General features: G+C 48.7%; 1 protein-coding gene across 4 annotated transcripts in view; it reads right to left on the reverse strand.

Annotated features, from left to right (window-relative positions):
• Sipa1l2 (signal induced proliferation associated 1 like 2) overlaps positions 1-26198 on the reverse strand; it is a 150988-nt gene that overhangs the window by 124441 nt on the left and 349 nt on the right. The gene's annotated exons all lie outside the window — the stretch shown is intronic.

Below are 26198 nucleotides of genomic sequence, written 5' to 3' on the forward strand. Positions count from 1 at the left end.
AATTGGGCTGAGCACTCCCCTAAGGCCTTCTACAAAACCAGGCTACTGTCTGGCTAGAGACTACCCACCCCCAAGAAAAGACCTTCAAACCCCATAAAGTTAAGCCTGTCCATTTAAATTTAATTCTTACCTTGCTTTATTGTGCAACAAAACCCACCAGCTCTGATCACATTTCTTCCCTTAACAGAGAGAGAGAGAGAGAGAGAGAGAGAGAGAGAGAGAGAGAGAGAGAGAGAGAGAACGAGACCTACTTGGAAATAGAACATAGGAATGTACTTTAAGCCCTGGGGTGCAGCAGAATGGGGGTTTCAGATTCAGATTGTACACTGTGTAAATTAACAGCAGTGGCTGGGGTAGGGGTAGGTCACACATTACAGCTGACAACTTGTTAGCAAGCTGACTCTTCCACAAGAATGGCTGCAGTCACACAGATTCTGTAAATACACCCCAACCCCCACCCCCAAGCCTGTGCTGCTATGGGTTCAGTCTGACCATGGGGCAGGATCCACTGCCACCTCCCGCACCCAAACCTCCCGCACCCGAATCTCTATGCCCTGTCAAGTTTACCACCCAGGCAGGAGACCTAAGGCTGCATGGTGCTGACAGCTATCAGGCAAGCCCTGCCTGTAGTAACTGTGGCCAGGACGCTTTTACCATCCAGGGAAGTTGCACTGTATTCTCTATACTGTCCCCAATACGTGTGGTCAGGTCTGGGAAAATCCAGTCTGTGGTGCTCCTCAGGGGAAGCTGCCTGGTTGGTTTCATCTCGAGGCAGCACACAAGGCTGAGTTCCCCTGAACCTGGAGAGCACCCTTGTTCCAAGTCTCCCCACAGCACTGGCCAGAGCTGTGGCAAATACAATTCTGCCGGCAGCAAGACCTAGGTCTCTCATCTCACTGCCAGGATTTCTGCCTCCCATCACAATCTGGAAGCCCACTGCTCAGCAATCTTGCCCTGTTCTGCAAAGGTGCATGCCCAAGAACAAGCCACTGGCCAAGCACTTATCTTCCAGGCTCCTATGCCAGATAAGAAATACTTCCCCTGGAGCCTGCCTCAGACTTATCAGATGCTAAACTGCAGGGCAATACCCCAGTGAGTAGAGAAGAACAAAACAAAACTGCTGGGCCTTGCTCGCACATACACAGTGCTCTGCCAGACTCGGGGCACAAACCTGTGCCCTGGGAAGGAGAAAGAACACAGTCACACTGACAGCATTACCACAGGATAATCAGCAACAATCATTTCTTTGCATTTTGTGCTATATTAAGCAAATTTGAAAACAATTATAGGATCAACTTTTATAGTCACTTTCTATAAGTAATATGCCTGATTTTCTGTGGTTTTGTTTTGAGACAGGATCTCAAAAGGTAGCCTGACCAGCTGCAATGCTCTATGCAGAGCAGACATGCTCCCACCTCCCACCTCTCAGGATTGAAGGCATGTGCATCCAGCACCATGCCTTGTTAAACAAGTACATCTACAGCCTCTTTATAGGACTCCAGTGTCAGTCACAGTACAAGTCCACCAAGGTCCACCCTAGGGTACTAGGAAGTTTATGGATTACTTATGGAGCAGGGTGCCCCGAAAGCAATCACACCCCAGTCACAGTGTATGAAGGTTAAGGATGTTATACTCAGAGGATAATACTCTAAAAACACTCACTCTTGCTTGTTTCAAACTCTTGAGTACAGTGAGAGGGTCTCCTGTAGGCAAAATCACCTCCCTACCACCCACCTTACACACACACACACACACACACACACACACACACACACACACACACACAGAGCTAGAAGTGGGAGCTTCCAGTGTTCAGGGATTCGGGGCCTATGATACTGGGGTGACCAACTAAAACAGCCATCAGGAGCTGACATTTATTTTGTCTGTGACTATGTACTTGTATATATTCATGAGAGATAATGTCCTAAGTTAGAGCGCAGGCCCCGAGCACCTCCGAGGGAGAAGGAGGACAGAGAAAACCTGCCTTGGAACTATTCTCCCAACTGAGCCACCAACCTGAAGACCTGAGGACCAGAGGATCCCAGGACCCTGACACTCACTGTGTGTGCAATTAATGAGCATCTAGACCCTCCTCTCCTGTCTCAGTCAGGGTTTCTATTCCTGCACAAACATCATGACCAAGAAGCAAGCTGGGGAGGAAAGGGTTTATTCAGCTCACACTTCCACATTGCTGTTCATCACCAAAGGAAGTCAGGACTGGAACTCAAGCAGCTCAGGAAGCAGGAGCTGATGCAGAGGCCATGGAGGGATGTTACTTACTGGATTGCTTCCCCTGCCTTGCTCAGCTTGCTCTCTTATAGAACCCAGGACCACCAGCCCAGGGACGGCACCACCCACAATGGGCTGGGCCCTCCCCTCATCCCCCTTGATCACTAACTGAGAAAATGCCTTACAGCTGGGTCTCATAGAGGCCTTTCCTCAAGAGAGGCTCCTTGGGTTGGGGGATTTAGCTCAGTGGTAGAGCCGCTGCCTAGCAAAAAGCGCAAGGCCCCTGTTCAGTCCCCCAGCTCCGAAAAAAAAAAAAAGGAAAAAAAGAGAAAAAGAGAGAGAGAGAGAGAGGCTCCTTTCTCTGTGATAACTCCAGCTTGTGTCAAGTTGACACACAAAACCAGACAGTACACCTTCCATACAAGACTTCTGAAGAACGGGTGGGCATCCTTTCCTCCATTAAAATCTCCCACAATGCACTGCAGCATGGGGCTTTACATAAAGATACTTCAGAACCTTGACCACTACCAGCCTTTAATAATCAACCTGGCCTGAAGCCCAAAGGCATCACTGCTGTAGGGGGCAGATGTATGCCTGGCAAATGTGGCCTGTGTTGAATACTCGAGACTCAGGGCCAGCAGCAAATGGCCGATGATGAAGGCTTCTTTCTCTTTGCTGTTGCTCTTTTTGTTTGTTTTGTTTTTTTCATGACAGGGTTTCTCTGTGTAGCCCTGGCTGTCCTGGAACTCACTTTGTAGAGCAGGCTGGCTTTGAACTCAGAGGCTCACCTGCCTCCGCCTCCTGAGCGTGGGGATTAAAGGTGAGCACCACCACCAATGAACGGTGAAGAACTTTTCAATACACCTGGATCTCCCCCAATACCAGAAAAGGTTCACACCGCATCAGACATGACACAGGTGACAGCTTCATGGCATTTATCCCATTCATACCCTGTGAAGAACAACCCCACCTAAATCAACTCTCACATTACTCCCACCTTGGCCTTGGGGTTTTTCTATATCCCATAAACCAAAATAAGCTACTTAAATGTGTGATGAAAGTATTAGATGTCACTTCAAAAATGTGTGGATACTCGAATTTTATGCAATTATTTCTGAGGGAGTGGGCTCAGAGACATTTAGAGAGATCCCTAGGAAGCCAACAGGGAGGCCAGCTGAAGAAGGGAGCCGTGCAAGGCAGTGAAGATGTGTCACTAACCAGGGAAGCAAGCATGGGTGCTTCTGAGGAGACCTCAACCAGAAAAGCAGGCATGCAGGGGCAGGAGGAGGTGCCAGAGGCCCTCGGCACCTCTTCCTGCAGGGAGTGCACTTGGCTCTCAAGTTTTAAGCATGGGAGGGTCATCCCCAGGAAGAATAAAGGATGGAATCCGGCATGGGAGGGTCATCCCCAGGAAGAATAAAGGATGGAATCCGTCCAGAGGCCCAAGGCCGGGAGACTGATGGGAGAGCAGCTAGCGAACAAGAGAGCCTTGTGCAGTCATGAAAGTGCCCCATCATGCTGTCTCGATGTGGGAGCAACCAGCCGCACGTGACCACTGAGCATGTGAGAGGCGAGGCCAGCAAAATGGTGGAGAGTCTGCATTTGTAAGTGCAGTTTGTACTTACGGACACCATCACGGTGGCTGCAAGTGGCCACTTCAATACCTGCCCATCTGCTGGCCAGTCCAGAATGCTATCATGACAACTCAGAGGAAAGGGAGACATACGGACAGGGGACAAGAGGAGCATGGGCAGACCAAGCAGGTGTAAGTGACTGCTGCCAGATGACTGCAGCAGGAGGGACACTGAGGGTATGGGGCGCTTCTGGGTTAGGAGCAGGATTGGAGGCAGGGTTAGGGTCATGGGAAGGACTGTGGATAAGGTCAGGTTAGGATTAGGGTTAGGGGTTAAGGTCAAGGACTATGGTTACTATCAGGGCTGTAGTTAGGGTTAGGGAATGGTGTTCTTCAAACGGTTCCATCCAGCATCCAGGGGAACCAGAGCCCTTCCGCAGACCCTGTAACTTACAGCTGAAGGGAGAAGGGGGCTTCCCAGGTAGCCAAACAACAGGGTCATTCCCAGCTAGGGTCAGAGAGAGGTTTCTCCAAGCCTGTGTCCTAATGTTCACTATCACCAATCACAGGGACCTTCACCTTGAACACAACAAGCGTATCCTGTCATTAAAGCGCTCGAGACTGGCTCTCCTTCCTGGTTGTCCTGAAGCTCCAGCATTCTTCACACAGCAGCCAGCCTGAAGGAATCCTGGGAGTCTGCTGTTCAGACTCATACTGTGTGTGGGGTCACCACAGCATCCTGACCATGCCGGGACAGTGATTTCAAACCTCACACTCCACTCATCCTACTGAGATTACACTGGCTTGTGAGATACTGTTTCTAAGTTATAAGAACAACAGTAGGACAGAAAACAGCATTTCTGATTCTCCACTGATATTGCGTGGCTACAAACTGCTTGGGCATTCACTGACTGTGTCCTTAGGCAGGGATGGCTGCCACCTGCTGACTTGAGATGATGCCACACTAGCCTCTGCCATTCCAAAGATACTTAGGTTTCACACTCGGGACACCGGGAAGTTGGCATAGAACACTGAGTGTGTCACAGGTATCCCGTGTACTCTTTAATTCTCTCACGCCATACTTGCATGTAAACTGAATTCGGGCATTTTTGCCCCTCACTCCCTTTCCCCTCTGACTTCTGTGGCTTTTGTTTTTAGGCCTAGGGAGGTCAGAGACCATAAAGTCGTTCCCCAGGCTGAGGGATGGAGGTCTTCCCAGCGCAGCAACAGTGAGCTCCTCAGTGCGCACCATCATTTCACAGCACTCCTCTCTGCCCCTCTTCAGAGCCTTCAGGGGAAATGTGGAGAATGGTCCAGGACACCCTGTGAGGACCGAGTGCCCACAGTTACTCTCCACACCTTGGCCGACCTGGGGCCTCCACCTTAAGTGCAAGTCGCTTCCTTTACGACACAGACCAGGCCTCACAATCTGCAGACGTTTCATGTCCACACACTCTGAATGCATAGATTTGAAAAGTGGACTCAGAACTGCTACTCAAAGGTAATGCTCAAACCCAGCTCTCCTACAGTACGTAGGCTAATTCACAGAGAGACAATTAGCCTTTGACACTGCATTTAATTTAATAAGCCATTTCAGAATTTTAATAGAAGCATTCACAGGCAAGAGAGAGGAATGAACTATTTCTTAAGACCTTATAACTTACAAATTAGCTAATTTTTATTTTTAATGTAAATGTCAAAGAGCAAGGTATCAAAGGGCTGGCAATTTATAGCTAAAAAGACACATGGAATTTTCTGAGTCAAGACATCTGTGTTCTCAGAGATAAGAGAAGCTGCAAGGTTGTTTTCAATAAATGCCAAAAGTCTATGCTTTGTAACAATCTGGGGAAGATGTGCCCCATCACCCTGGTGTCCTGAAGGTAACGTCACAGGAAGGGCACCTGTGGGGTTAAAGGGTGCACACGAAACCAAGCCAGCTGGCCCCTTACTAACAGGGAAAAAATTAAGCAGCCAGCATTAACTGTGGTGCTTCTAAACTATGCATGCATATTATGTAGAGTGCATAAATGTGTGCATATGGAATTCTGAAGTAAGAAGCTTACAGGAAAGGGAAAACTAGGGAGGTTAAAAACCCAGTGTTTGCTAAGTCTCAACAAGGGGAACAGGCCTGGAAGGAGTCTCCGACAGGAGACTAAACTCAGACCATCGCTCACAGACCATCGCTCACAGCGCTTTCTGAAGCTACAGAAGCGTTTGGTAGACACTGGAGGTGGCTAACAAAGTTGCTAGTTAGTTGTCTTTAAAACACTAACTAGTTAGTTGTCTTTAAAACGTCCTAAATACACTCAAAAGAAAAAGGAAAATCATACAGGGAAAGAAAACGAATCCAAATTACTAAAAAGACTGATCAATGTTAATGGACACACGTTAACTCAATCACTCTAATATATTAATAGCATGTTTTTTCTCTTACAAAAGTAGTACATTCCTTTCAAAAAATCTAGGAAGCAAAAGAAAAACTAATTACACATGTCTGCAACTAACAGCCATCGTAAATGTTTAACGTAGTCTTGTGCTAACAATATGTGCGTATCTCATTTCCCTGGGACACTGAGACCATATACGCTGCTCAGCATTAACATTCTGGGAACACTCTGCCACATCATTAAATAGCCTTATGAAACAAGATATTAAATTGACATAAATTACTTGATAGTGTGGAGTATCATAATTTATCGTCCCACTGCCAACTCTTTTCACCTTATAATTGATCTCCTATTCAGTACATTTATACAGAAGCCAGCTGTGACTGTTTAATGGGGGCAAACTCCCGCCTCAGGATTTCTAAGCTCCCACTTGGCTCAGTGCTCAGAAGATGCCCTAGAAGCTGTGGAGCCTGAAGGAGTGGGTACAGTCCCTCCTGCACCCTTCCCCAGGCCTCTCCCCGGGGCTGGAGCAGGACTACGTATTTCAAAGTCTTCAGCACACACAGGGGTTACCTAGTCCATATCTGCGGTGGGGTATGTGCACATGTGTGTACATGCATACAGGTGTCCTCAGAGGTCATCACATCTCCTGGACCACTACAGTGGTTGTGAGCTACCCAGCTTGAGTGCTGAAATCCAAACTTCAGTCCTCTGCAAGAGCACTTAGCAAGTGCTTTTTTTCTTTCTCTGTCTCTGTCTTCCTTTCTTGCTTTTTTCTTTCTCTGGCTCTGGCTCTTTTTTTTTCTTCTTCCTCTTCTCCTTTTTTTTTTTTTAATTTTTTTTAAGAGGCAGATTCTCTATGCAGCCTTGGCTACCTTGGAACTCTCAATGTAGATAAGGTTGACCTAGAACTCACACATATCTGCCTAACTTTGCCTCCTAAGTCCTGGGATTAAAGATGTGTGCCAGTAAACCTGGGCAGTAGCCCATGCTCTTCACCACGGATACTTCTCCAACAAGGCAGGAAGGAGGGGACAAGGGTCTCAGCCCACCTCTGACTTCAGCTGAAGGTTTAAAAGAAGAAGAGCTGAGCTACTGTTTATTAACTGTGGCGAAGGGTGTGCATGTGCTGTGGATGACCTGTGGAGGTCAGTGAACAAATGTTGGTCGTCAGTTCTCTTTGTCTACCAGGTGGATTCCAGGAATTGAACTTGGGTCACTAAGCTTGGTGACATCTTTACCAACGAAGCCATCTCAGCAGCCTGTGATGTTCACATAGGCAGTCTTGGGGGAATTGTGGTCTGAACATTGACAGAGAAATCTCTTGGCCAGTTCCCCCAGAGACGATCCATCGTGATGGGAGGCTAGGGTGAAATAAAGCCCTAGTTTCCACATTGGGGTTCTCTGTCCCTGAGACTTCACTGTTCCCAGGATCCATGGTGACTGCAGTCTGGATAGTAACTTGAGCCTCTCCAGTCCCCTGGGGTCTGGAATAGGAAGTGGTAAAAGCTACATAATGAAGTAAGCTGCTTGTGTCCCAGCCTTGAAGGTGGTAAGTCAGGCTCCTTAAATGACCAACAGGCCTACATGCAGTCAGGTAGTGACTGCATGTAACAGACAGACAGACAGAGAGAAGGCTGAGATACCAGGCTTTCAGCGGTCAGAGACCACGTCCAAGCGAGGAGCCCGGTCTTTTAGCAAAGGCACTTCTGAGTGCCACTGCAGCCTGCACTTGAACCCACTCTAGCCACTTGCTTGGAATATATGGAAAATCATTGCCTCAGCCTCTCAACAGAGATATAAGTCCTGGAGGGAAATGATAGAGGACAGACCACATGCAAACACGATAAGGCCTCCAAAGTAACGGGTTAGATACAGAGGGAGGCCCTGGAGTCCACGCTCTTCTCAATATACCCTCTCTCTGTGCAGGCGTCCCCATCATGGCTACCCTCTCGGTGCTTTTCTCACACAGTGACCTGAGTAGGTGACTCGAATTCTAAAGGGTTTCCTTTCCACAAGTTCTGCTACAGGGGAGTAATCATCACCATAGCAGTGGCGCATAGCCAACAGGTTCGGGCTCATCTGGCCAGGGGGACTCTGAGGTTCCATTCCTCCACTCTAAATTCACAGCCCCCACGTAAATCTCCTGAGAGGTCCTCAATCCACCAGCCACAGGGAGAGACCAGCCTCCCTAAAGCCAGGGTGTTATCTGACCCCAGCCCACACCCCGCTCTTTAAAGGGGGTCACCACCTCCCCATTACTGCTCCACATTTTTACCCTGATCCTCTGAGAAGTAATTTGGGACAATTGTTCCCCTCAAACCACCAAAGACCTGTCTTCCTGTAGAACTGGAATGGCAGGTAGCTGACTAATATTACAAAGGCAGACGACTGTGAGATTTTTATAGTTGGCAACTGAATACAAAAACATGAATAATCTGGAAGCTTGGTGTTCACAGGACAAATTAACCATGGGCCTGCAGAGTGGAAATCTTACCCCCAAGAAGGAATCAAAGAGAAACCCTGGAATCTGAGATCCTGTATTTTACTTTGGGAGCGAAAGTTTAAAATGACTTCACTGAACTTGGGAACGAAAGTTTAAAATCACTTCGCTGAACTTTATGAAGTTGTCTCAAAACCTACTTTCTGATCCAGTACAACAGTGCTGGATTGGAATGCTAGTCATAGGAGGCAGAGGCAGGAGGATCGTAAGTTCAAGGCTAGCCTGGTCTTCCCAGCAAGACCCTAAGACAAAAAAAACACCAATTAATCAACCCCTTTCCCATTTTTATCAACTTGCCTTTAGGACAGAGTCTTTGAGAAGTAGCAAACACAGCAGACTATGCATACACCTCCTGCCAACAGTATTCAAATCCAACCCCAAGCAAGAAGCAAGAAAGCTTATCACAACACGATCTTTACACAGCTCCTCGGTACTTACTGGAATGTGTGACTGGAATTTCACTGGGGTAGGCCTTCAGCCGAGTTTGTTTGGTTACAACCACTAAGCAGCAAAGAAACAAGACATCCTTCCTTAAGTTGTCAACATTGTTTCCTTAGGGTTAACTGTGAAATTTAAATGGCACCTGTTAAAGCCAGCAATTCTGAATCTCTGTAGGGTTTTGTTCTTTTACATTTGACTTACTATTAATACCCATGTGGAAGTACTCCATGTACATCTGTGTCCTGTCTGTAAGTCCATCTCACCAGAACCCAGGTAGGCCAGAGTGAGGGAACGTGACTGTGGGCAGCCCTTGCATTTCCAGAGAAGCTCGGAAGGAATCACTCACACTGACAGGGGCCTGAGCTGCACCCCCAGTGCCCAGGACAATTCTCTATCCAGCTGGGGGGCAGGGAAAGGCCCTCTGTGGTATGCACTGACTGAGACAGTGCATACCAGCACTTGGAAGACAGAGGCAGGAGGATCAGGAGCTCAAGGTCAGCAGCAGTCAGTCTGAGCTACTTGAGACCCTGTCTCAAAATAAGTTACTATTTGAGAACAAAAAGACAAACTGCCAAAAAAGTGTTTCTAGTAGGCCAAATCACTTCATCCCAATTTAGAGAGCGCAAGCTATGTCCCTCCAGGTCCCATGACCTTTTCATATCCACTGGACACACCGGCACCTGAGCCTCAGGCAGAGAAGACTCTGACACAGGACTGCGGGAATCTCTCCGGATTCGGGGTGTTGCGCAGCAGGCCTTTCTTCGGAGTCCAACAATAACAGAAAGAACACTTATGGGGAGGGTACTGTGTAAAAAACCACTTCTCCAAGGGTTGCTAGAATCTGCAATTTCTCTGGCCCCTCCTCCTCAATCCTCCATGAAGACAGGAACTCTGAGAAACTTTACCCTGCTGCCAAGAATCCCCCTTCAACTCATGGTCAGTCACACCACTGGCCAACAAGCCATAGCATCTCAGTGTCCCCCTGGCTCTGCTGATGCTTGCCCTGACGGCACCAGCAGAAGGGAGTCCAGTTAATGAACGGCAACTTATGAGACACTTGTGGATCAGTGTGGGTGCCTGTCTGCCAGTAGTCAGTCAACACATGGCCTTTGGGTTTAATCAGACACCCAGAGCCCCCAGGTCAGTGTTCTTGCTTTCACACAGGGGTATATTTTACGTAAGATAGCGACAGTACCCTCAGGTTCCACAACCACCATTAGGTTCCAGGCCACTCTTTTGTTCACTACAAACAAAGAGATATGAAAAAATCAACAACTGGAGCAGAGAAAAGGCTCAGATGGCAAAGTGATAGCTCACCTCACAAACACATGGCCCTGAGTTCAGATCCTATCATAAAACCCAGAACCCACCACAGAAAGACAAGGTCCTGAGTTCAGATCCTACCATAAAACCCAGAACCCACCACAGAAAGACAAGGTCCTGAGTTCAGATCCTACCATAAAACCCAGAACCCACCACAAAAAGCATAGCATGGTAATCTATCTTGAGAGCAAGGAAAGCAGACAGGCAAACCCCTGAACTCATGGCCAGTCAGTGTAGATAATCCGGGCTTCAATATGACAGTAAGAGATCACGTCTCAAGAGCAGTTGGCAATACCTGAAGAGCCACTCCCAAGACTGACATCTGTCCCCGCACACAGGAGCACATGCACACAAGGGCGTGAACGCACTCGGACACATACATTCCAAACTTCTGCAGCAGGAACAGAATACAGGCCCTGCAGCTGCTTAGCCACAGCCACTGCCCCAAGTCAGATGGAAGGCTCAGGGAAGCTCTCTGCTCAGTCCACAGCCTGAGCAGCTGCTCTCTGACCCTGGGGAGGTCGCAGGTCCCCCCAGCTCAACTCCTAGACAAAGAAGCAAGCTCAGCGACACAGTGGCCACACCTGAGCAGACAGCAGCAGGGAAGGGTGGAGAAGGAGCTTGGCCTGGGTGTGGCCTCCGTGGTCCCCGCCCTGTGGAGGCCTCTAGTAGAGAGGAGTGTGGTGGGCACAGTGAATCCCCTGCCAGCCAAGGCTCATCTCAAAAGGGGAAAAGGGATAGCTCACCCTGCAGACCAAAAGGCCAGGATGCCCTCCATTCTATGAAACGGTCTCCAATGTCGTTTCACCCAGGGTCCTGCCCCCTCTAATCAGCTAAACTGTCCAGCGCAAGCCACAAGATTCATTCAAGAACATAAAGGTCTCTACCTTCAGAGAAAAGGACAACTGTAGCTCCCAGGGGACACAATCGGCGCAGTACAGACAGCGCAGTACAGACAGCACAATACAGACAGCGCTGCTGCCCCGCTGAGGACGTAGCTCAGTTGGTAGAGCACTTGCAGGGAGCGTTGTGAGGCCCTGGGTCTGAGCCCCAGAACTGCACAAAACCAGATGTGGGAGAGCACACTGGAAATCCTAGCACCCAGGAGCAGGAAGCAGGAAGATTAGAAGCTGGAGACCAGCGTATACTGAGACTACTTCAAATTACAAACAAAAAAAATAAGTTGCCTTCGTGGACGGCTCTGCACATCCTTAGGATACACGGGGAAACTAAGGCAGGCCCAGGAACGCTGACCACATTACTACCAGCCCCTGGACTGACCCAGCCCTCAAGCAACCACAGACTGCCCCACAAGCTCCAAAGTGGCCACTAGTGTGAGCCTGGGCCGACCCCTGGAAAGGGCACTGTAGGGCGCTAGCAGCCAGTGGGCCACTGAAGTCCTCCCCTGCGGATGGGACAGAGACCAAATGCCCATGGGGATTTCTGAATGCATGGACCCCAGCGCCCCTGAGTAAGCTGTCACTCTTACACCAGTCCTGGACTGTCCATCCCTTAACCTTCTGTTCTGTGTCTGGATTGTAAACGGGAGCCAGGTCTTTCATTACATCCTCAACCATGTCTCCGGCTGCACCACTTTCCAAGAGTCTGCCCTCACTCACATTCGCACTGAGCTTACCCTCCTCTGCTCCACATGGAACCAACTGCATTCTGCAGCACAAGGCAGCAATGCCTTCAACAGCAAAGACTTAAAAACCGACCCGGAGCACAGTTAGAACGTCCGCTCTTCCCACAACGGAAGAATCCCAACGGCAACACCAAGACGCCTTCTACCACCAAGGGCTGAGACTGCGGACCTGAGCCTGGCTCAGAGGAGCCCACGGCAAATCCCAGCTCCTGGGTATGGACAGACTCCTCCCGGTAATGCTGCATGGTGAACAACTGCCCCCATTCATGGGTAAACTGAGGCTCTGGTGAGAAAGCCTTGGACAGCACAGCCACGGGCACACGCATGCTACAGTGTAGGATTAAAGTCAGCAACCGGAACCCAGGATGAGCCACTGCACTGGCTTTGCTTTCCCAACAACATGTGATGTCTCAGGAGTCACCTGCTATGGAGGCAGACTTCAGGGAAGCCTTATTCATGAGCGTCAGCATCAGACAAGGAGTCGGGAAGCCTGGTGTCAACTCCACAGACCTAGACATAAGCCAGGGAGGGCAGTAACAACAGTTCCCAGCTTCCCCTGCGGTCAGTAAGGTCATCAGAAGAATGAGGACGAAGTGAGAGGGACCCTTAGTCGCCCGCCCACCTCTCGGACGTCAGACATTCCTTTCTTCTCAACAAGTCTGAGTGTGGACCACAGTGAGATGGGGATGAAGCCTTCTGAAGGAGGAAGAACACGGGAGGAGCCTAGGTTCAGGTAGCATCACATCACACAGACCTCAGGCTGTGCATCCCAACAGGATGGCTGTCAGGCTCTAGACTTGAGTGGGCCTCCACCAGACAGAGTACCGACCAGAGCCGACCTGACTCTGTGCCAGAGTCTCACATTGACAACAAACGTGAAGCCACCAGGAACTGCAAACATGGAGTAGAAGCTGTAACTGCTCAGAGCTGGAGAGGCTGGAGAGGCCTGGGCACCTGAGGCTTCGGCCACTGAGTCAAAGGTGCAGCTCTCAGGTCTGAAAGCTACTTTTAATTCCTCCGGGATTTTACTGCATTAGCCAGTATCACCTCAGCACAGCAGATCTGAAATCTGGTCTTCCCGGTTTAGGTGGTTTGTGTCCTCCAGAGATGACATCATCAAACTGAATTCAAGGAGTTGGAGCAACTGTTGTGTTTGAACTAAAAATGAGTCCTCAGCTTTACAAGGACACACCCATGTCTTCTTTTGCCTCAAGTTTTCCAAATAGCACACCCAGCTGAACAGCTGAGCTCTACTGACCCATCTTCAGAGGCAAAGCAGTTGAGCCAGTGCCAGGAGCCCCTGCCAGCCCTGTGCAGATGCCAATACTCAGAGGCCAGACTCACCTGAGTCTCAGAGTACACAGGGGTAAAGCACCAGGCGGGCGGACGCCTGAACAAGGCAGGAAGCCACTTATAAATGTGATGAAGGGACCAGGTGATAGAAAGCTGCCCCTGAAATCACAGGCCACTGAAAGCGATCCCTGAGCCCACAGGGAGAGCAAAGCAAGTGTAGAGAGTGATATACTCAAATGCAGATCTAAAGTAAATATAGTAATATTTCTACGCGTAGCTGAGAGTGTGAACCTTGTAACTGAGTTGCTATTTATATCTTCTCAAGAACATGCAACACTTCACAGTAGAAAACTAGAAACTGGGGTGGGGGTGGTGCTGGCTGTCCAGGAAGGGACAGGAGAGAAGTTCTGGGCAGTCAGTACATTTCACGCCCTGACTGAAGCATAGGTCACAAAGGATTACATGCACGTCAAAACTCATGGGATGAACAACACAATTAAGATGTCTGCATTTCGTTCTAGAAATTTCACCTCAGGTGACAGGAAGTGCTCAGTCATGAAAAGCAAGGATTCCGCACTTACGGTTTATGTGGAAATACAGTTTTTAAAACAGACAGCGCTGGCATGATGGTGCATGCTTGTAACCTTAGCATGCATGAGGCTAAACTAGGAAGGCTGTCATGAGTTCAAGGTCCATCTAAGTCGTGAGCACCATACATGGAAAGGCCCCGAATCCCAGCCATTTTCCAAAGCTCAGCTCTGGGCTCACTGTCTCCCACTGCTCTCTAAGCACCCACAATGCAGGGACTCTAATCCGAAACAGATAGGGAAATGCCACTGAGACAGAGCGTAAGGATGTCTATGAGGTCTAAAACTGCATGACCTGACTGTTGGGGGTTGGAGCAAGAGGCTGGAGTAAAGGGTTCTGCCCTCGGAGGTCTGAAACGCTAGAGGTTCCCAGGCTTCTTGGCAATCCATCAATGGCTCTATCAAGCAAACCTGTAGCCTGTAACCCCTCACCCCCATCATTATTAAAACTGTCTGTAAGAGCTGGAGGGAGGGGGAGGGGGGACGGCTCACAGGGTAAAGTGCCTACTGTGCAGACATGAGGACCTGAGTCAGATCTCTAGAACCCACATAAAAAGCGGAGCAAGGTTTGTGATCCCAGCCCTGGAGAATGGAGAGACAAGAACCCCTGAGTCTCTCTGGCCAGACAGCATAGCTGAAAATAACATAGAAGGACACCGACTGTGACATCAGAGGTTGACCTCTGGCCTTCACATGCACACGTGCACCCACACACAGCACGAAGCTCTAGTTCTCTTCTGTAAGACACTCCAAATAGCTGCGGCTCCTTCACGATTTTTTTTTCTTATTTTTTTCTAGCTTTACATTTCCCAGAAAGGATGGTTAGATTTGGTTTTTAGCTGAGGCTGGCAGAGACCAGAGATTGCAAGGAAAACTGGTCTGAGGGCTGCTGCAGGAAGGTGGAGCCTCCGTGTGCCCCACCCCCTCCTCACCCTGACACACACACACACACACACACACACACACACACACACACACACACACACACACGCATACCGTGGCCTAAGCTTTGCCTCCATGACGAAGTCAGTACAAGGTGAGCCCAGCCTCTCCCCACCTGCCAGCCTCAGTGTTCCCTCACTGACTCAACATCCCCTGTGCCCCAGGCTTATTCTAGAAAGAACCAGGAGCTGCGGTGCCAAGCTAAAAGGATGGATTTAGAAAGCGCCACCGAGCCAGACGCACAACAGCCACCAGACATCGCCCGGATTTAACTGCCCTAAAATTAGTTGCAAAGCAGTTACGGGGACTGAGTGATTGCGTCAGAGCCCCTGGCTGGCCAGCTGCCAGCATGAAACACACCCACCGCTTTCTCGAGCAGGGAAACAATATTTTGGCACACAGCCAGTTTCAGAGCCTGTCAAATGCAAGCTTCGCTGTTAACGTTTTCTAATTCAGTGACAAGGTGGACAGAGTCTATCCGGGCTGCATCTGTGAGGGTGTTATTTTCTTTGTTGAAAGCATTTATTCTTCGGGTGAGTAGAGAACTGTGGATGAATCCTTTTAAATATTTAAATGCCTGGAATTTATTTAGGGCTTCACATTCAGCTGGCTTCAACAAAGATTATGCAAATGTAGCAAAGGAGAAATGAGAAACAAGACCGTCCCCCTTACAGTTCTGTTAATCTTGGCAGAGATTTTTTCAGAGCTGAAGAAATGGCCTCTGAAGGACCAGCAACTCCCAGGCTGGGCTGCTATGACACCAGCACCCCAGCATCCCTGATTGAGAAACGCAGCTCAGCAGCTCAACGCTAGCCCTTGGCACCCCACTCTCAGGGACAGTAGCTAGCTGCCTCCACCACTCTCCTATGCCCCCACCTTCCTTCAGCCCTCCCTCTCTTCTTCCTTCTCTTCAATTCATCTCTCCTCCCATGACACAATGAGAAGCTGCCTTGACGTAAGGCAGCTACAGTGTTCAGGACAAGACAGAGCACCACAGTTGGACCCAAGGGACCCAGGTTTGAAACATTAAAAATGCACAAGATCCAGGAAGAGCACACTTTTCATTAAACCACTGCGTTTTTAATAGGAAACAAATCCCACTGGCCTTGAGGAATTCCCAGGGAGGAGCTGAAGACGCAGCTCAGTTGTTAACGAGACTGTCACGTAAGCATGAGACCTGAGTTGAGCCCTGTCACCCCCGCACACATAAAGTAAACCTTCCTAGTGCGGTGTGCTTGTGATCCCAGAGTAGGGCTTGTGGTGACAGGTTAAGTCCCTGGAGACCTCTGGTACTTGGGGAAGGCTGTCCTCTGGCCTCCTCAGGCATACGCGCGCGCGCGCGCGCGCACACACACACACACACACACACACACACACGCACGCATGCATGCACTGAGGAAGAGCAGGAAGGCTCGCACAAAGCTGTCTGGAATTGGCCTTGGTTCTGGCCCAGCACTTCATTTCTTTATGTCAAGCACAGCAGTCTCTTTCATTCCTACTCATCAGAACTTTCAAAACAGAAGTCAGACCTGTGATTCACAGAGAAGGCCTTAGAATGGACCGTAAATAAGACCTGGTAGTCAACTGGATGCCCCTACTATTTAGCTGCCACAGCTGACCCTTCAGGCCCCTCTGCTCTTTGGGTATGAACAGAAGACTGCTGTGAGGTTATAACTGCAGCTGAAGGCAGGGGATGTGGCTCCTGGGTGCAGTGCTCGCCTCACGTGCAGGAAGCCCTGGGCTCCAGCTGCACTGCACTGCACTGCGTAGACCTGGCATAGCGGAGCATGTCTGTAACCCCAGCATTCAGGAGGTGGCGGCAGGAGGATTGGAGGTTGAAGGCTGCAGGAGTTCGAGATCGACCTGGACTATATGAGGCTGCATCTCAAATAAAAGCAAACGCTGGAGTTACGCAGTGCATTACACAGTGCTTCTCATACCTAAGTCATTAGTGATATTCCAATGGCCTCTGCTTGTCTTCAATGAAAGACAGTAAGCCAGGGGGTGTGGCCTGTAACCTGCAGACCAAAGTCTCACACATCACCATTCCTAGAAGGAGCTTTAAGGGTTGATCAGGCAAGGACAACAGAGTGCTAGAAATTCAGAATTCATTTCCCTCAGGAATCTGTATCAAGAAGCCCAAGCCAAGGTTTCCAAGAGAACTTGGCCTTCCCCTCAGCCTCACAGGGCTGGGCCCAGCCTGGGAGACCAAACTGATACTGGGAAAGGGAAAGGCAGCCCCGCAGCCCAGCAGCTCAAAGGAGGTAGCATCAGCAGTCTCCCAGGTGGGGCAGAGCCCTGCTAACCCTCTTCAGGAACTCCTGCCTCCTGCAGCTGCAGTCAGCCACACCTACAAAGCTCAGTGGCAGCCACTTCCTGTGAACCTGGGAAAGAAAGGCTGCTCAGGGTGACTCACAACAGAATCCATAACTTACTTCAACAAAAATCAAACCCACAGCTACAATCATTTAACCACAATGGTCAGGAACACTCTTGTGGCACAGACTTCTGAAGTCCAGGGAGCACAGCAGGGAGGTCCCTGCCACAGGATAAAGATGCTCTAGGGAGGAGACAGAGGAGGCGAGTGCCTGTAAATGGCCAGCAGCCCCTCAGGAGAGCTGCAGGCTGGAGCTGCACCCTGCTGAGGAAGAGAAGGGCCTTCTTAGGGGAAGCACAGCAGTTAGCTAGACCCACCTTTCTGTGGCTGCCATGCTGCTACCTGTACTTGTTCCTATGACCAAATACCCGATAAGAAACAACTTAGGGAGGATGCTCTGACCCAGTTTGAGGCTACAGTCCATCATGGTGGTGGGAACACGCAATGGCTTGCTTGCATGTCTGTGGGCTCAGGAAACAGGAGCTCAGGCTGGTACTGATGGCCAACTGTTAACTGTGGAAAATGAGGGCAGTTGGGCATGTAAAACCTTACACACACCCGGTGATCTGCTGTGCAGGTTGCCACAGACTTCCGAGAGGATGGAAGGCCCTGCCCATGTCAGCAGCACACTGCTGCCTTCTCCGTGCTCTGTGGCATGTTTTCAGTTTGGTACTGTGGAACTGTGGATTCAAGAGGTTTGGAATAGCTTATTACCATGGTTAGAGCCATAAGGCCAGGTCCCAGTAACCTACTTCAGGCCCCATTTCTTAAAGGTTCTCAAAGCATCTGGGGGCCAAGTAATCAAACAAGAGCCTATGGGGACACTTTACATAACAGGGAAACACGGCACCTCCTTGATGAGCTAGGGACAGTGTGTGCCACCATCCAGTCCCTTCCTGTCACACAGAATTCAACTGTGAGGCTGCACTCACTCTTCACATGCTTCTGACGAATATCTGCATGGACAGGTGACATGTCACATCCCTCTGAATTCTGTGCAGGAGGCAGGAGGCAGGTGTGATGGTGTGAGGCTTTCTCTGCAGCCAAAATAAACCTGAGCCCCTCACCCACACCAACACCCAACCAAGGCATCTACAAGTAGTTCCAGGGACCAAGAGAAAGGCCACCAGGAAAGACAACAGATACACACAGATACAATGGATAAACACAGAGCCCATCGAGAGTGGAGTAGCCTGGGCTCCTGGAAACCCCGTTTCCACCAGCAGAGCATTCCACAGGGGAGGATGAGGAGCTGTGGTGTAGGAGAAAACACTTCTATCACCTCAAGAACATCTTTCTTAAAGTTCACACTTTTGCTCGTATTTTATGATGGCCATGGCATCTTGGCATGAGAAAGCACATAAGCAGATCTAAGACACAGTGCGCGCAAGTGTGCATACACTTTATTTTAGGTTTTGAGGCAGAGTCTTACTATGTAGCCCTGGATGGCCTGAAATGTGTCGTGTAGACTAGGCCGGCCATGAACTCGCAGAAATTCACCAGTTCCTGCCTCTCTTGGTGCTGAGGTTAAAGGCAAGACCCAGGATGCCCAGCAACATGTATGTATACATACAGACACATGTATTCATACATATGTATGCACATACATAGGCATTCAGAGAGATGTACAGTGGAAAGAGCCTGCAGATCCTTCTATAAAACAGCCATTGTTCATTGGATTAAGGCATTAAACACTTGAAACAGTAGTATTTCACCAGATGAATGCCCAAAACTGTAATTCCTAAAACCCCTTGTTAGACCGTTCAACTCAAAAAGGACACAGTCCAGCTACTCCGGAACCACACGAACCCCATGGTTCCACAGGAATCAGATTTAAAACACACCCCGGAGCACAGAGAAGGCAGAACTGTGCTGGTGACACGGGCATCAGACACTGCACACCTCCCGGTCTGTGAAAACATGCACAACAGGTATGCACAAGGTTTTACACGCCCAAGAGCCCACGTGCATAAGGGCGCTGTGCCCATGTTCCGTGGGAACAACTTCAAACACGAGCTCTTTGCTCTGGTCCTCAGTGTAGGTGTGGTTACTGTGCTGCCGCTTCCCTGTGATGCCAGCCCTGAGGCACCAGGGTGAAATCCAGGCTGGCCTAAGGAGACACTGGCTCCAAAGCACCCCACAGCAAAGGTGCAACTGGACACACAGTGTCCACCTGTCTGCACTCACTCACCTAACTGGCAAGGGCCTTATTTGGGTGAGTCTGTGAGGTCAATCCCAGGGCATTAGCTGGGTAGGGAAGACCTGCCGTGGGCATGGGTGGCGGCATCCCACAGACTAGGGCCAGGACAGAATACGAGGGAAACAGGAGAAGACTGTTCCACATTGGGCCCCCTCCTCTCTTTGCTTCCTGCCTGCTATGATGTGAGCTGCTAGGTCATGCCTCCTGCCACGGCAGCTGATGCCTCAGAAACCACAGCCTTAGCCATGGAAAGCTAACTAACCCCCCTACCTAGGACTTCTGACTTCACCACAAATAAGAGGAGGTGGCACACGCCAAGTGGGAAACATGTGGACAGGGTTCCAGATGCCCGTATGACTGAAGGAGGACAGCACACAAGGAAGGGGTGAGAGCTGTAATGATTAGTGCTCTCAGTGAGATCTAGACTCTTGTCACCCAAGAGACAAGCCCCTGGGCACGCCTGAGTTTCTAGCTTGGTGTTAACGAAGTGGGTCTTCACACTCACCCTAAATGTGAGCAGTGCTATCCCGTGGCTGGGATTTCCACACTACATAAAAAGAAAGCAGGCTGAATGCCAGCCTGCTCTCTTTCTGACTAAATACAATGTGACCAGTGGCCTCACACCCCTGCTAAGCCTTTCCACCATGCTCACTGTGAACCCAAATAACGCCCCCCCCCCTTCTCAAGCGGCTTTCATTACAGCAACAATCAATGTAACTGGCTGTGCACCAGACCGGGGAAACACGGGCTCTTCCCTAACTGCAAGGGACACAGGACCATGTGAATCTGAGGGCAAGAGCAAGGGTCCCACACTTTCTGTTGAGTCCTTAGAAAGCCACAGGTCCCCTAACACGTCAGAGCCAGTCAGTCATTAAGTATACATTTCCTAATCACTAACTACATGCAAAGCAGGTCTAACTAGGGACACACTAAAGCACAGACTCACTTCTGACTTAGAAAAACTCAGTCAGCAGAACTTGTAAAGCAAGTTAGGTGCCGTCTTTCATAATAACCCATGAGAAGGGGAAAGAAACTCAGCCAGTTCCAAAAATCAAGCACTTAGCATGTACTAGTGCTTGGCTATAAGATCTTGATCCCTCGGACCCCCCAAATGGGAGCCCCTCTGGCTAAGAATCACACTGGGTGCCCACGGAATTTATCAATCCCACCAAGGGTGCAGGAAGCAGTATAGAGGGTCAGCTATGGTGCATTCAGCATTTTCTTTCCTTAAATGTTTATTTAGAGGAGGGGAGGTGTGCATGCATGTCCCATTCGTGAAGCAGAGAATGCCTTTGAGGAGTTAGCTCTTTCCTTCCACCACGTGGGTCCGGGGTTCAAACTCAGGAGTCAGACTTGGTGGCCAGTGTGTTTACCCAGCCCAGCCTGAGGCGGCACTCCTTTAAGGTGTTAACAGAACCAATTCCGAAACAGAGGAACTAATAACAGTGACTGTTGCAGGTTCTGGACTAAGGGACTCTCACCAAGACAGCAGCAGGCCAGCCACAGACAGAGAAAGCAAGCAGGACAAGGCCCTCGGAGCACCCTGTTCCTCCTCTGTGTGCTCAATGTCAGCCAGGAACTCTGCTCACGGGGCCCCACTTTGACAGCTTTGAGGCAGGGATGAATGGCTCTCTAGAGCTCTGGTTCACAACCTGTGGGTTGTGACCCCTTTGGAGTCACATATCAGATATTTTTGATTCCTAACAGTAGCAAAATTACAGTTATGAAGTAGCCACAAAAATAACTTTGCAGTTGGGCATTAGCACACCACGAGGAACTGTATTAAAGGGTGTCAGAGAAGGCTGAGAGCCACTGCTCTAGAGAATTTGTTCTGAAGGCATTGTAAAGTTACAATGACAAGGTAGCATAGGCTATAAGTGTGTTCTATATATTCTATAGAAACTTCCTTATGTCAGGCCTGGTGGTGCAGCTACTCAAAAAGCTGAGGTAAGACTAGCCTAGGCTAGTAAAGGAGTTTAAGGTCAGCCTGGGCAACTTAGTCTGAAAATAAAACCAGAAAAAAGCAGGTCAGGTATATGGCTCACTGGTAGAACACCTGTCTAGCATGTATAAAACCAGAGTTCAAGTCTCAAGCATTGCAAATAAAAATTAAAACCTTTTGAGTGCTGAACCCATCAAAAAATAGTGTTCGATCCCTACTTCCACAGGCCCAGCTGAGTGACTACAGGAAGTCCCCCTTTGGAAGTTGTCCAGAGACTATCAGGAATGAGCTCAGTTAACTTGCTTTGTTGGGCTAAGGCCACAGGTTCAGTTCTCAGTGCAGTCAGAAACCATGTGGTAGGATCTAGGCACCAGAGAACCTTGGGGAAAGCAGGCTGTGCTCGCTAAACCTTCTGCCCAGTGACAGCCTCATTGTCCTGTGAAATAAAGGAAAAGGTGTGTGGGGGTGGTCAGATGAGATGTGAGGTCACTTTGCTAAATGTTCTCTCCAGCTAATCTCTGTCTCTCACACACACACACACTCACATACATAATCACATGTACACACACATACTCTCACACACATGTACACACACCCTCACACACATGCACACATACTTACATACACACTCACATGCACACATTCACACACATGTACACACATATACATACTCTCACACACATGCACACACACCCCTCACACACACATACATACACACTCATACGCATGTACATGCGCACACACATCTTTTCTCCTATTATTTTCTTCTTCTCTTTTGTTGTTTGGAGATGGGGCCCCAACTCTGTAGTCCAGACTACCCTCAGACTTCCAGCAATCCTCGTGTCTCAGCCTCCTTAGTGCTAGGATCACGAGTAAGGGCTACCACATCCAGTTCTATGTTATCTTGATTAAATGCACGATAATAGTTAATAAGTAATATTTAAATAATATGGTTAGGGTAGCAAAGTCAAATTCATAAATCTAACCTCCTTAAAAGTCTGCTTTTGGGGCTGGGGATTTAGCTCAGTGGTAGGCGCTTACCTAGGAAGCGCAAGGCCCTGGGTTGGGTCCCCAGCTCGAAAAAAAAAAAAAAAAAAAAAAAAAAAAAAAAAAAGTCTGCTTTTATGTTGATTTTTTTGTGAGCCAGGGTCCCATGGAGCCCAGGCTACTCGCTGAGGATGGCTTTGAACTTTTGGTCTTACTGCCTCTGCTCCCCAGTGCTAGGATCATCAGAGTACACCACCACATACGACTTGGTTCTGTTTTCTAAATTTTGCAGATGAATGATACAGTGGTACACATGAAGGTATTCATGCTTTGCTGAAGTCCTTTCTGGAACAGAGATGCTGGCGTGACAATTATACTCGGCTCACAGCCTGACTTGCTGTCCATTACTCAGTTTCTGCCCAACACTGCACAGGAACCAGGTCTCAGGAGCAGCTTACACCACAGTGGCTCTGGCAGGAGAACAGCTGCAGATCTGAGCTGCAGAGCCCAGCCACTGTTGTCGCTCTGTACTCAGGGTCAGAGACCAGCAAACCAATTTACCCCTGAAGTTGGGAGACATTTGAATTCCAGATGCATGGTTACCACCCCTTTAAAAAGGTCATAGCTAAATGCGATTGACAGAGAAAAGCAATTCCTGAGTCACCGATTTCAAAGGTAAACCTAGCAACTATAAATCCATATAAGGAGGTTCACGATACACAAACTTACAATACACGGAATCTAGCAGAACTCGTAATCACGGGAAGTATAAACCATTCTGGCCAGAGAGACATTTTTATTGCTCTAATACATGTATTTTAAACAATACAGAAACAAAAGGGACTGGTAAGATGGCTCAGTAGGTAAAGGCACTGGCTGCCAACCCTGAGTTCAGTCCCAGGAGCCCTCATGATGAAAGGAGAGAATTGACTTCTATAAGTTGCCCTCTGACCTACACATATACCATGCCATGCACACAGACAGACAGACAGACAGACACACACACACACACACACACACACACACACACACTAAATAATAAAAAATGAAATAAAAAAAGAGAGAAAGAAACTGATAGTTTGGGAGTCAAAAGGAAATGTGCTCTATACTTTATCCAAACTCACCTGCAAACTAGAGAATGACTCCTCCTCAAGGTTCTCACCCCTTCTCCTCACCCATAAAGGAAATGCCTATGTACACACAGGAAGAGAATCTAGGCCTCAGGTCTTTGTATTCTGCAAGGCTTGACTTCACATTTCATTCAAGTAAACAATCATAGTCCAAGTTTTCTTAAAATTCATTGTGTCTTTGTAAAGACACATATCTGAAACTCCCTCCACGAAGAGATCAGAAGTTTAAAGAATCAATTCGAGGTTTCCTAAAGCTGGAGTTAACAAGTACTGCTGGGGCAAAGGGTGAGGGCAGACCCATGTAAACAGAAGCACAGTTGTGAGGTCTGTGCACAGCATGGGCGAGCCAGTTTCAATTACCAGATAATAACGATTTGTACTAACACCTCCTCAATTTCAGAAATAGATCTAAGTGTCTAACCAACTGTCCCTTTTCTGTCAGGTGAAGAGGATTCCCCAAGCTCTGAAAAGGTGACTAAGCTCAGGTATCAAAGAGCCCAGGCAAAATCAGATTGGGGGAGGGAGATTGCACCTTCCAAATGTATATTCCATACTAAGATGATAATTCCACTAGTGAGGCTAAAAGTTGGAGTTACAGAGCACTAAAGCAAATGCTCTTGACAAAAGCCTAATGTTTTACAATAACAAAATCATGTTCTAAAAAATACATACTCAAGCCAGACAGTGCAATTCTCAGCCCAACTCTCAGCCTGCACTCCCAGGCAGAAGCTCCACCCCCACATCCTAACTGGATACTGTGTCACACTCTCTCCATCCTCCAGAGCAAATGTCTACCGGGCTTCTTATGCAAGTTCACCTCACCCCATCTATAGGTAGCACGTGGGTACTGAGGAAAAGTCTTCGCAGTTTCCTTACATTTCCCAGACATCTACCCAGTTGGGGCTTTTTCCCCTTCAGCTTTTTATGAATACACTTTAATTTAGAACATACAAATTTAACATGTCATATTTTAAGCCAGGCAAGCCACAAGAAATAACTATAAAGGCCAATTCCAATTTCTTTAGCTAATAAGTCTGCCTACCAGGGCAAGACTCGGGCTAGCTGTGAGGTTAACTTGTACAGCAAAAGTACTGAATAAGAACCGGGGCGTGGCAGAGCACACCTGTCATCCAAGCCACTCATGAGGCAGGGAGGACCACAAGTTCAAAGCCTGTTTGAGCTACCCTGTGAGGTCAGCCTCGGCAGCTTAGTGAGACTTCTTTCAAAATAATAAAAAGTGGCTGACTGTTTTGAAATAACAATAAACGAGGCTGGGAATGTAGCTTAGTGGTAGGGTGCTTGTCTACCAAACACCCAAGCCTCTAGGTTTACGTCCCAGACCCGACCCCCTCCAAAAAACAAAAAAACAAACAAACAAAAAAAAAACCAACAAAAAACAAAAAAACAAAACAAACAAACAAAAAAATGTACTTAACCCAGAACATAAAACCTGCTGGGGCCACTGGATCAGTTAACTAGAGGCGCTAGTTTGATGACTAGACTGTACTAGTCATTAAAGAGCAGTGCTGGGAAAAGACGAACCAGCTCTCACCAGGGGAGAAGGAAATGCAGAGGTCTGTGACACAATCTTCAGTATGACTCAGGCAGACGCACAGGGCTACAGATCTTTCCTCAAACGCCGCTGGTCAACCCTTAGGCATGAACAGCCCTGCACAAGCCCAAAATTGAAGATAGACTGTTCCCCTCACCCCTCACCCCTCACCCCCCCACACCCATATTAGATCCCATCTCTGCCTGTTCCGGAAACCTCTAAACTAACCCCAGTCAGCGATTAACAGCCCGCAGAAATCCATGCGACCTGTAATCACCAAACCCACCGAGAACTCGACATCCTCCAAAGAAGTCAACGCGCGATGCAGAGCGGAGTAAAATGCAGCTCGCTCACGTTCATCTTTAGAGACCAAAGCCCACTTTCCATATTCGGGAAAAATTAAAAAAAAAAAAAAAAAACCAGTTTAAGCCTTACAGGGTTGAGTAGTATGTCTCAAACAGTGCAGCAGTTTGGGATAGTTTCTTCCTTTCGTTCCAATTTGTTAAGACGTTAAATAAATAAATAAATATAAATCCCAGCCTAGGCTGCAGACGCAGGAAACTCAGTCGGGCAGCGGATTAAATGCCCGTCATAAGAAAGCCATCTAGTGTTAAAGTTTAGAAGTGAAACCGCAGACAAAAGGAACATTTCTGGGACTATTTTGAAGTTACTGGGAAAACCAATGAGAATAACCAAGACGCCCCGTTTTCTGCGGGTGACTTGGGTTTCGGGGTGTTTTTCACTCTGCCCTTTCCCACATCGCTGCTTGGCCTTCTTTCTTAGAGCCAGCCACCCTTGCGCAGACCGAGTCAACTCTGAGCAGGATCCAAAGCGCCTAAGACCTGTTTTGAACAAAATCAGGTATCGCCGAGCCCCAATTCCTGAGGGCGCACTTGCTGTCCGTTCGCCCGCTCTGACGTTGGCCGGGGCTGAATTAATGTAGCCGAAGCCGGTTAATGACGACAAACGTCTCCCCGAGGGGTGACGCCAAGTTGTCCTCGGCTCTCGCTCTCGGGGAGACGAGCCGAAATTGATTCCTCGGGATACTGCGACCAGGCTCAAATGAACGTGCCGGCGCTGCCGGTCG

This window comes from Rattus rattus, chromosome 17 (assembly GCF_011064425.1).
Source record: "Rattus rattus isolate New Zealand chromosome 17, Rrattus_CSIRO_v1, whole genome shotgun sequence".
Taxonomy (NCBI): domain Eukaryota; kingdom Metazoa; phylum Chordata; class Mammalia; order Rodentia; family Muridae; genus Rattus; species Rattus rattus.